This window comes from Drosophila ficusphila, unplaced genomic scaffold (genome assembly GCF_018152265.1).
Source record: "Drosophila ficusphila isolate 14025-0441.05 unplaced genomic scaffold, ASM1815226v1 contig_256, whole genome shotgun sequence".
NCBI classification, from domain to species: domain Eukaryota; kingdom Metazoa; phylum Arthropoda; class Insecta; order Diptera; family Drosophilidae; genus Drosophila; species Drosophila ficusphila.
This window is the reverse complement of record NW_025064156.1, coordinates 11,954-23,906: the sequence shown is the minus strand read 5'-3', so window position 1 is coordinate 23,906 and position 11,953 is coordinate 11,954.

Genomic DNA, 11,953 nt, shown 5'->3' with positions numbered 1-11,953 from the left:
TAACGTAGTTTTTTTTTTTTTTTTTTTTCGTTGAGCCGTTTTCTTGTTTTCATGCTCACCGTGAGCCACTACTTAAAAAAGGACTTCTGCGGCAAGGACTATAACTTCCACAATTCTCAAAATTTTCACTCGAAATTTTATACGAATTAAGTTAAGGACACGTACTTTGATAAAATTTTTATTGAATTTAAATAAAACAATGGTAACATGCTAAAAAAAAAAATAAATAAAAACCCTGTATTTCTCTGGTGAAAAAGGTATATAACCCCTTAAGTTGCTTAAAGACAAATAGACAAAATTTTACACGTACAGACCGAAAGATCAGAGAGGATTTAAAGTAATACTCCGCCATGTACATCATGCTACCGAAAAAAACGAAATAATTAACGAACTAGCCGACCTTAGGCATACAGTACTAAACATCCACAACATTCAACGCAATGACACAAAAAAGCCGCTACCCCTCTTCTCAATAGAACTTAAAACGCAAGATAACAATAAAGACATATACAAAATAAGCCATCTATTACACTGCAAAGTTACTTTTGAAGCACCGCACCAAAAACGTACAATACCGCAATGTACAAACTGCCAAAAATACGGACACACAAGAAATTACTGTACGAGAGATCCCATTTGCGTAAAATGCGCTGGTAAACACCAATCAGCCAACTGCCACCTACAAATAACCAACTCTGACAAGAGCCAAATAAAATGCGCTCTCTGTAGCGAGAACCACACCTCCAATTATAAAGGTTGTATGGTCTACAAAGCCCTACAACTTAAAAAACATCCAAGTCTCCGGCAAAAAGAAATACCACAAATCAAACCCCACCCGAAATTGCCACAAAAAGTACACCTGACCTGATCAATCCTAAAATATCATACGCAGAAGCCCTACAAAAAAACAAACCTCCAACATCAACCCACCAAACTTTCCTACACAATGATGAGCCGTCCATTCCAACAAACAATAACCAACAACAAGAGGACATGCAAGAACTGAAGACACTTATGAAACAACTGATTGCACAGATGTCGAGCATGATGAACATAGTTACCATACTTGTATCCAAACTTGACAAACAATAATTTGATTATCGCAGTCTGGAATGCAAATGGACTATCACGCCATATCCTAGAAATAATAATAAATAAAGCTTTCTACAAGAAAACCAGATTGACATAATGCTAATCTCAGAGACCCACGCCACAGACAAAACACATATGGAGGCACAGCAATCATAATCAAAAATGACCTAAAATGTGTAGAAGTAGAAGGCTATAAGGCTGCAAACATACAAGCCACGACAATAACAATTTCGGACCAGTTTGGACAACTAAACATCTCGGCTGTTTACTGCCCACCCAAATTTAATAACACGAAAGAGCAATACCTAGACTACCTAAATTCGCTTGGGAATCGATACCTGGCAGGAGGAGACTACAACGCCAAGAATGCCATGTGGGGATCGCGCCTGACAAATGCAAAGGGAAGACAACTTTACGAAGCTATCAAAGCCAATAATAGCCGTACAATAAGTACAGGAGAGCCAACATACTGGCCAACTGATACAAAGAAAAAACTTCCCGACTTGATTGACTTTTGCATTACCAAAAACTTGACACACCAAAACACAAAATTAAAGTCAAGCCTGGATCTATCATCAGACCACTCACCAATCTTAGTAACTATAAAAAGCACACCAGACCTGACAAGCAACACTCCGAGCCACAACCACAAAACGAACTGGAACCTATTCAGGGAGATATTACTTGACAACATGGATACCATGGCCTCTCTAAAAACAAATGAAGAACTAGACTCTGCTATAATGCACTTAAACGACAACATAATTAAAGCTCTATGGCAATCGACGCCGGCTCTGATCCCCGTAATAACCAAAAGGACTCCATCACTCATAAAAGACAAAATTAAACATAAGCGCCAACTAAGAAAAATATGGCAGTCCACCAAGCACCCAAATGACAAGGCCAAGCTAAACCGTGCAACAAAAGATCTCAAGCAAACGCTACAAGAGTACAACGAAAGCCAAATCAGGAGTCAACTGGAAAATCTGGGAACAACAACATCTACAAACTTCTCTCTCTGGAAAGCAACTAAAAAACTGACAAAAGCAATTATACATAAACATCCAATAAAGTCAAAGAAAAACTCATGGGCAAGAACAAACAAAGAAAAAGCTGACACACTGGCAGAACAATTTGAGGAAATTTTTACGAACAGTATGGACAACCAAAACGTTGAGCTTCCATCACATTTACCCAAACCCAACTGTGCAATCAGAAGAACAACGATAAACGAAATAAGAGAACAAATATTAAAAGTCAAAGACAAAAAAACACCGGGCTATGACCAAATCAGTGGTAAAACACTAAAAGAGCTGCCAGACAATACGATTAAGTTTATAAGAGACATTTTTAATGCAGTGATAAGACTGATGAAAATTTAGAATAGTTTTTCTAAATATTTAATCCCGAAAACGTTGGGTGGCTAATTAATTTTTATTTGGCAAAACGACGAAAACGAAAAAGAATGCGTGCGCTCGACTCAACTCAATTTTACGAATGATCTATTCTCCACAATCATACTTAAGCCTAGCTTACCGAAGGTTGGCGAAGACGGAGCGAACTCGCAGAGAGCGAACAAAAGCTTTATTGCGCTCCCGCCTTCGCCCTAAACTAACTTACAGTAAACTTCAAATTCAACGATACTTATTCTAACAATTCAAAAATAAAAAAAACGAAAAACTGGCTTCAGCCAACACCGGCCCCGTTGAAGGCCCGTCCGGCTTCAACATATTGGAAGCGGCGCCAATTTATGGATGGCCCGCTTAAAAATTCCTCCTCCGCTGGTCCTCACTTCGACGACCCTGACCATTCCGTCCTCTCCTGCGTGAGTGGCGATGATCCTCCCTATCAGCCATTGTTGAGGCGGCAGGTTGTCCTCGGCGACGACGACCAGTTGTCCTTCCTGGATGTTGGGCTGCTCCTGGTGCCACTTGCCCCGAATTTGCAGGCCCAGCACATAATCCAGGGACCATCGCCGCCAGAACATTTGCCTGGCTGACGAGACAAGTTGCCATCGCCGCAAGCAACTGAGACCCGCCTGGTCCGGGGTCCGGAGTGCTGGGATGGGGAATAGCGGCCCGCCTGTCAGCAGGTGCCCTGGTGTTAGCGCTTCTCCGTCGCTGGGATCGTTGGATAGCGCGCCTAGCGGCCGGGAGTTCATCGCCGCCTCGATCCCGACGAGCACCGTCTCCAGCTCTTCTGCGGTTAGGAGCGCGCTGCCCACCGCCCGTAGGAGTAGGTGTTTTGCAGTTTTCACACCTGCCTCCCAAAGCCCGCCCATGTGCGGAGCCCGAGGCGGTGTGAACGCAAACTCGCATCCGCTTCTTGATGTGAATTCGCGTATGGCGTCTGCTTCCTCCTCGATGCGCTTCCGAAGGCCCTGGAAGTGGCGACTCGCTCCGACGAAGTTCGTCGCGTTGTCGCAGTGGACTGTGCGAGGGCATCCTCGGCGCCCAACGAACCTTTGGAAAGCCAATAAGAAGGAGTTAGTGGTTAAGTCTGACACAATTTCTAAATGAACCGCTTTGGACGCAAAACACACAAAAAGCGCTATGTAGGACTTATACGGAGGCCTTCCACGAATTTTCAATGTCGTATAGACGGGGCCACAAAAATCAACGCCACAGATACTAAATGGGCGGAGAGCACGGAGACGATCTGCGGGTAAATTTCCCATAATTTGCGTCATTAGTCGAGGCTTGCATTTAAAGCAGCGAATACATGATCGAACTATTTGACTGCAGACCTCCTGAGCGTTTACGATCCAAATACGCTGTCGAAGGAGACTCACAAGTGCTCGTGGCCCGACATGAAAATTGGTTAGATGCAAATGCCGGACATAGCTCTGCACAAATTGGGAGCATTTTGTCAACAGCAGGGGAAACTTGGCATCGTACGTTATAGGAGCATTTGCTAATCGCCCCCCAACTCGCAACAACGAAAAATTACACCAAGTGCCTGAGTCTTCATGAATGAATGGGTTCAATCGTTGAAGACTTGGGCCAACTCTGGAGTTCTTCCGAACTTTTTCAAGAACTTCGTGATACTCGTGTTTCTGGATGGTCTCGACAATTTTTAAGAAGGCTTCGTTGTACTCATTCGGAGACAGAGTTTTTCCAAAAACTATACTCTTGTCTCTGCATTTCCTTATAAAGCGGAACATGTAACCGAACACTCTAAGCAGCTTGAGGTGTGACGAAAATCCCTCGATGACATCTACCAGTTCCGACTTCCGTACCGTGGCGGCCATCGTTACCACAGTCTTCCTTGATTCTTCAATTAGGACCTTTTCATCAAGAACGAAATGTGAATTTTTGGGCCAGGTCTCTTCTCCATTCTTCAAAAAGGATGGTCCAGTAAACCAGATTGAATCGCTAATTTCCTCTATGTCACAACCTCTTGATACAATATCTGCTGGGTTCTGGTTAGTTGGGACATGCCGCCACGTAGCTTCTCCTGACCACTCCTGAATCTCCGCTACCCTATTCGAGACGAATATCGACAAAGAAGACGGATGGGATCGAATCCAATGCAACGTAACTTCCGAGTCTGACCAATATACTATCCGTTCGATAGGGACCTTTAATAGGGGTTTGATTCTGTGACAGAGATCTGCGAGAAGGTGAGCGGCACATAACTCAAGCCTTGGGAGCGTTTTAGTCTTGAGCGGCGCTACTTTAGATTTTGACGTCAGTAATGACAGTTTAATACCTTCTGCAGTTTTGCTACGAATATAGACGCAAGCTCCATAAGCTCTCATGGATGCGTCGGCAAAGGCATGCAATTGAACCGGTGACATCGGATCGGTGTGCACATACCGCGGAATTGTTATCTCTTCCAAACGAGACAATGTATTTTTCAACTTATTCCACGCAGTTTCCAAATGCACAGGAATCGACTCATCCCAATCCAACTTGTTCAGCCAGAGTTCCTGCAATAGGATTTTTCCTCTGATTACGATAGGACTAAGCAAGCCGAGGGGGTCGAACAGCTTCGATGTCACCGATAGTATGTTCCGCTTTGTCGCTCTGAGACCCATGACGGAATTGTCAATTTCAAACTTGAAAGAATCTTCGTTAGGCAACCACGATATGCCTAACGCCTTCGTCGACTCTGAATCCGAGATCGGTATGGATTTAACTGTGCTCTCAGATGCGGTGACCTCAGGTGAGTTCGAAAACCACTTTGTCAATTCAAACCCGGCGGTTTGAAGAACCTGAGACACTTCAGACCTAATAGATCTGAGCTCCTCGACGCATGCAGCACCAGTTAGCATATCATCGACGTAAAAGTCGGATCCAATCACTTCAGCAGCTCTAGGGAATGAAAGTTTGGCAGATTCACTCAACCTTTTTAAACACCGAATCGCTAGATATGGAGCTGGACCAGTTCCATATGTTACGGTGTTGAGCTGGTATAATCTCAAGGATTCTGAGGGGTCTCTTCTCCACACTATGAGTTGAAATGGCCTATCCGCTTCATTTACCATTACTTGGCGATACATTTTTTTAACATCGGCTGTCAGAGCAAACCTGTGCAGCCGGAAGCGGAGCAGTGTGGAGTATAACTCATCTTGGATAGTTGGGCCTACCATCAAGATATCATTTAGGGACACCTGAGATGACGTTTTGCAAGAGGCGTCAAACACGACACGCAACTTAGTAGACGTACTCTGGGGCCTAAGGACACACTGATGCGGAATAACATAATGTGGAGTCAAAGGAACTCTATTGTCTGTAGGAGACATATGACCTAACGCGAGATATTCTTCCATGAATTCGAGATACATTTTCTTTAATTCAGGATCTCGCGACAACCTTCTTTCGAGCGACAGAAATCTCCTTTTTGCAACCTCGAATGAGTTGCCCAATCCAGTGGGATCAGATTTAAACGGCAATCTAACTTCAAACCGACCTGATGGCAAAACCTGAGTGGTCTTTCTATAGTGTTCTTCACACAACTTATGCTCAGGTGATAGAATTTTCTTTATAGATGGCATTTCTTCCAGTGACCAAAACTTTTGTAGCGTGCTATCAATCGATACTAACAGCTCTTCACTACAACTATAACTATTCACAACATCTCTTGGGGCAGACGCCTTGTATCTGCCTGAAACAACCCATCCAAGTAGGGTCTTTTGAAGAGTTGGATAGTCAGGACCTTGCTTAATTTGACCAACAGCTAAAAGCTCGAAAAATGATTCTGCTCCTATCAACATATCTATTCTTTGTGGCTTGTAGAAATAGGGGTCTGCTAATGGTACGTTCTTTGGAATTTTCCAGTCACTGATATTCACAGACTGGTCCGGATGATATCCGGATATCGATTTCAAAATCCAAAAATCGAACGAAAATTCACTACCATTTATTCGCGACTTCACCACTGTGTGTACCTTTTTCTTAACTTGTGAATTGGATTCGCCAATACCAAGTAAGTTGATACACGATTCCTCTTTACGGATCTGTAAGCGGCGAGCAAGGTCTTCTGTAACGAAATTGGCTTGAGACCCAGAGTCAAGAAGGGCTCGAGCCAAAATGTATTCACCGCTTTTCGTGCGGACACTTACGATCGACGTGGCCAAAATCACCCTGTCCAATGATGTCGCATGCATAACATGTGACGTGGAAGGCTGATCCTGACTTTTAGAGGGAGACAGACTCTCTTGGGGTGGTGGCAACGCTAAACTATTCTCGGAGACGGTATACCTGTGCAGTAAAACGTGATGCGAGCGACCACAAACTCGACATTTACTACTCTTGCATTTGGAAACCGTATGACCCTTTCGCAGACAATTTATGCACAAAGACGCAGATTTAACAAAATCGAACCTTTGCATTACTGACAGCCGACCAAACGGACTGCAGTTCGCTAGGACATGGTCTCCAGCATTGCAATAGCTACAACTTTGCACGGACTTAGTGTTGGTCGAAGAACACGAAAACGAGCTTCGATTATGTTTGCTCGGAATTAATTTATCTTGCTTTGGTTTTGATGTTTCCTCAGCAGATAAATGCTGATATCGGCGATTCAACATCTTCTCACAATCGGACCAAAGCGGCAAAGTTTCATAATCGAGCTGTTCTTCCCATTTTTGTTTAGTCACTGGGTCTACTCTGTTCAAGACGAGATAAATCAACATTGCATTGGATATTTTTGTATCATCTCCTATCGATAACAACGATCCATAAATTGATGAAACGGTATCGATAAGGCTTCTTAAGGAAGACGCTGATTGGTGCGTAATTTTTGGAAGAGTGAACAATGTTGAGATATTATTCATAAAAATCAAGCATTCGTTATCGTAGACTTTTTTAAGGCTGGCCATAGCCTTCTCATAATTGCTCGCGGTGACTTGATAAGCCTTAATAGTTCCTAAGGCTTCACCGGAGAGACACGAAATTAGGTGGTTAAATTTCTCGATAACTGGAATGCTGTCGTCTTGATGAACGAGAGTTTCAAAAAGGCTGATGAAATTTTTAAACTCCGAATATTTGCCGCTGAACTTTGGCAAGGCCAAATTCGGAAGTCGAGCTCGAGTTGGGGCTACAGAAGCTGATCCGGAAATTTTTGGATCGCTTGCTGTCTTCAAGGCCGACAAAAGCGACATTAATTTTGCCTTGGTAACAATTGATAGCTCCTCCAACTCATCTCTAAATTCATCGCCATCATCTATATCTTCTATCTCTTCTTGCAATAGATTTGCCTTATTAATTGCAGCGTTTAACGTATCTAATCTGCATTTTAATTCTTCTTCTTTAATCGCGATCGCGCCAGAATCGAGTCGATCACTTAATCGGCGAATGCTTTTTACTCGATTTTGTAACTTGGCTTTCAAGTCTTCAAGCAGGTTACTTTTGGGCTTTTCTTGGCTCATTTTTGAATTAAATTATCAAAAACCAAATTTATTTAAGTAAATTATAAAACGACCAAGTGTGAAAAATTTAAATGAAATTAATTTTCGAATTAAACCACAAAAAAAATAATAATTTATAAATTATTAAATTTGTTCGAAAAAAAATTATTAAATAATTATTATTATTAAATAATTATTTGGAGGCGAGAAACAACGAAAATAATTTTTAAATTGAATATCGAGGCACGAAGTATCACAATTAATAGTGGGTGCAAACGACGGCGAAAAACAATATACCCAACCGAATGCGGGGTAGCGCGTCACTTGACGGTCCGTTAACCTGTAGCGCGCCCAAATGACAAGAACCCAACAACAACAACAACGCTGCTAGCGGCGACCAAGCGAAAGCGAAAACGAAAAAAGTTTACCGCTGCAGCTGCTTGTATATAAGGGCTTATTTATTTGTGTATAACGGCTCAGATTAACTTCCCAACTATTAACTTGCGAGGTTTTAACGATAATTAAAAACAAGGGGGGCGACAGTGATTGCAATAATTTAACACAATTTAACAAAAGTTGCATCCAAAGGCGGTTCAAATAGTATACAGAAATTTAGCACTTGTAAATATATTAGGTATTTATATATACATATAATGGCTTTTAATATTTTGCTACTTTTTGATATTATTTAAATTGTTTAAATTTTAATTTGCATGCAATCTAGCTCTACTATTTTGTACATATGTGCCAAGAATTGAAAGCGAGGTGCAATTTTTCAGCACTAGACAATTAACAAATATTTCTAGTTTTTTGTCAAAACTCAGCTTTCAATTTTTTGCACAAATACCTTTGGTTCTTCGTTTGGATCTTTCAATCCAGCTGCCACTTTCCTTTTGCAACTCGAACAATCGCAGGGCATCCCTCGTCGGTGGCAGTAACGTCGAATTAAAGTATTAAATTTCGCGACCGGCACGAGTGAATTTGCTGTTGTTTTTTAATAATTAAAAACACCACACGTCGCGGGCAACTTGTATGTACTTCACAAGAACTTTATATTTTTGTGCAATTTTTATAGCAAGAAAAAACCACAAGAAAAAAATCACTTGCAATTGTTTGTTATTTGTGTCACTGTCACTTTTAAAAAAAATTTGTTGCCTTTTATTTAATTAATTAGTCCACCCGGGGGCGCCATGAAAATTTAGAATAGTTTTTCTAAATATTTAATCCCGAAAACGTTGGGTGGCTAATTAATTTTTATTTGGCAAAACGACGAAAACGAAAAAGAATGCGTGCGCTCGACTCAACTCAATTTTACGAATGATCTATTCTCCACAATCATACTTAAGCCTAGCTTACCGAAGGTTGGCGAAGACGGAGCGAACTCGCAGAGAGCGAACAAAAGCTTTATTGCGCTCCCGCCTTCGCCCTAAACTAACTTACAGTAAACTTCAAATTCAACGATACTTATTCTAACAATTCAAAAATAAAAAAAACGAAAAACTGGCTTCAGCCAACAACTGATGTTCTTCCCTTCGACGTGGAAAATTGCGCAGATTACAGCAATCCCAAAACCTCATAAAAGTGCATCTCTTTTTAGCTCATATAGACCAATCAGCCTGTTACCAATTTTATCAAAAATCTTCGAAAAAATTTTACTTGACAGAATCAACCCTATCTTAGTAGAACAAAATGTAATCCCACCCCATCAATTTGGTTTTCGAAAAAAACACTCAACGGTGCAGCAAGTGCACAGAGTTATCAACAAAATAACAGAAGACTTTGACAACAAGAAAGCTTGCGTAGCAGTATACATGGACATTGCAAAGGCGTTTGACAAAGTATGGCATACAGGACTACTCCATAAGCTTCACAACATCCTACCATTTAACCTATTCACTATACTAAAAAGTTACTTGACTAACAGATATTTCTATATCAAATGCGACGATGAATGTTCAGACCTTATGCCTGTGGCAGCGGGTGTACCCCAAGGCAGCGTGCTAGGACCAATATTATACCTTATATACACAGCAGACATCCCAAACCCACTGACCCTTGGTTCCATGATTGCAACCTTTGCTGACGATAGTGCTAATGGCCTCTAGCTACACAGAAAAAAGAGCAGCAAACACACTCTAAGAGATATTAACAACAACAATGTCATGGTTTGAGAAATAGGGCATTGAAATAAACAAAGACAAAACAAAACAGGTGGTATACACAGAGAAGGAAATAACTACCCCAACAGGAATAAAAATAGATGACAAAATCCTGAAACTAAGTACAAGCGCAAAATACCTGGGACTCACTATTGACTCAAAACTCACGTGGAAAAAACATATAAAAAAAAAACGAAGCAAAGTAAAAAGCCAATTTCGACAACTCGATTGGCTTCTGGGAAGACAATCAAACTTAAACGTATCCAACAAGCTACTAATCTATAAAACAATAATAAGACCAATCTGGACATATGGAATAGAAATATGGGGAACAGCCAGCAAATCCAACCTCATCATAATACAAAGAGCCCAGTCGAAAATATTAGGAATAATATCTAACTCAGACAGATACACAACAAATGACCACATCCACAGAGAGCTAAGCACACAGACGATCCCAGAGATATTTGAGCAGAGTTGCATAATCAACATCCAAAAATTACTTTCGTACCAGAATCAAATCCTAAGAGATATTCCGAGAAGAGAAGCACAACCAAAAAGACTAAAAGGGAGAACTCCTACAGCACTAGCGCACCAATAATTTATACCAATACAATGGTGTTGGTAATAAGTTAAACCCACATGTTGTCTTCAAGAAATATTACTTATTATTATATTGAATAGATTGTAATGCATAAAGGGGTTAATTCAAAAAAAAAAAAAAAAAATATGGCAGCTGTATGACATAGTTATTCAATTTTAATAGAATTTAAAATTTAAAAAACACCATCTGGAAAAAATCAAGTCAAGTGAAATTTTAGCTCAAAAAATCGCTGGCAGGCTGCAACAACAATTGACGGTTTGTGGCGAAGCAGTGCGACACAGAGGTCCACTCCAGCAACAACAACTGCCGGAGGGCGGTAAAGCAGTGCAACCAAGAAGTCTGCGAGGGAGTTGCAGTTGAAGAGCGCCAAATCTAGCGACACAGAGGTCGTAGATTGGCAGGCTGCAACAACAATTGGCGGTTTGTGGCGAAGCAGTGCGACACAGAGGTCCACTCCAGCAACAATAACTGCCGGAGGGCGGTAAAGCAGTGCAACCAAGAAGTCTGCGAGGGAGTTGCAGTTGAAGAGCGCCAAATCTAGCGACACAGAGGTCGTAGATTGGCAGGCTGCAACAACAATTGGCGGTTTGTGGCGAAGCAGTGCGACAAAGAGGTCCACTCCAGCAACAACAACTGCCGGAGGGCGGTAAAGCAGTGCAACCAAGAAGTCTGCGAGGGAGTTGCAGTTGAAGGGCGTCAAATCTAGCGACACAGAGGTCCTAGATTGGCAGGCTGCAACAACAACAACGGCTAGAGAGTCGTAAAGCAGTGCAACACAGAGGTCGACTGCTACAACGAAGAGGAGTGACATCGTCGAGGGAGTTGCAGTTGAAGAGCGCCAATCCTGTGCGACAAGGAGGTCGTACATTGGCAGGCTGCAACAACAACAACGACTAGAGAGTCGTAAAGCAGTGCGACATAGAGGTCAACTGCTACAACGAAGAGGAGTGACATCGTCGAGGGAGTTGCAGTTGAAGAGCGCCAATCCTGTGCGACAAGGAGGTCCTACATTGGCAGGCTGCAACAACAACAACGACTAGAGAGTCGTAAAGCAGTGCGACATAGAGGTCGACTGCTACAACGAAGAGGAGTGACATCGTCGAGGGAGTTGCAGTTGAAGATCGCCAATCCTGTGCGACAAGGAGGTCGTACATTGGCAGGCTGCAACAACAACAACGGCTAGAGAGTCGTAAAGCAGTGCGACACAGAGGTCGACTCCTACAACAACAAGGAGAGACATCGTCG